This window comes from Pteropus alecto, unplaced genomic scaffold (assembly GCF_000325575.1).
Source record: "Pteropus alecto unplaced genomic scaffold, ASM32557v1 scaffold118, whole genome shotgun sequence".
Taxonomy (NCBI): Eukaryota; Metazoa; Chordata; class Mammalia; order Chiroptera; family Pteropodidae; genus Pteropus; species Pteropus alecto.
The window spans coordinates 194,122-194,932 of record NW_006440654.1 but is presented as its reverse complement, the minus strand read 5'-3'; the positions used below and the strand labels follow the sequence as shown (position 1 = coordinate 194,932).

Here is an 811-nt window from a genome sequence, read left to right as displayed (position 1 = left end):
AGAGCGGCCCCCGAGCAGCCCCACTTTTAGCTCTGGACCCAGGGACCAAAGCTGGTGAGAGCAGAGAGGCTGGGCCCTGGGCCCCCAGGGAGTGTCAGGGGTCCCCAGTCTCCGTGGAAGGCTGGCCCTGGGCGAGGAGGGAGGTCCTTGTCAGGAGCTCCAGCCAGGCCCCATGCTCCATGGGCCCACGGCCAGAGGGATGGCAATGGGGACGCCCTCTCTTGTCGCAAGGGCACGGGACCGCAGCGGCCTGCATTGTGGGAAAGGCCGGGGCGAGCGTCTCTGGAGAGCACTTTCTCTTGGGCTCAGAGTCAGGCAGGCCAGAGAAGCAGGTGGGCCACAGTGGTGGAGAAGGGGGAGGGTCTCAGGGGCTGCCGAGCAGTGGGCAGGTGGCTGGCAGTCTGGACCCAGGGGAGCCAGCTGCAGATGAGCTCAGTTGTGCCCCCTCCGCATGTCCCTCATCCGGGCCTCCTCCACACACCCCTGAGCCCTTCTCACCCTCAGCCCCCCCACCCTCAGCACATCCCCCCCGAGACCTCTTACCGGTGGCCTCGATGCTTCCAAACGCCTCTCCTTCACACTCTTTGCCCCTCAGAGTTGCCCAGGGTCCTGCTAAGGATGAAAGTCTTAGAGCAGCTCCTGCCGCAATCTCAGCCCCAGCCGCAGCCACAGTCGCAGCCCCAGCCCCAGCTCCTGCCCCTGCCCCTTCCCCAGCCCGGACCCCAGCTCCAGCCACAGCTGCAGCCCCTGCCCCGGCTCCTGCCCTTGCCCCTTCCCCAGCCCCGGCCCAAGCCCCAGCCACAGCTGCAGC

General features: G+C 67.7%; 1 protein-coding gene across 1 annotated transcript in view; it reads left to right on the top strand.

Annotated features, from left to right (window-relative positions):
• The window catches only part of KLHDC7B (kelch domain containing 7B), a 4,398-nt gene that overhangs the window by 1,151 nt on the left and 2,436 nt on the right, over positions 1-811 (top strand). The window lies entirely within an intron of this gene.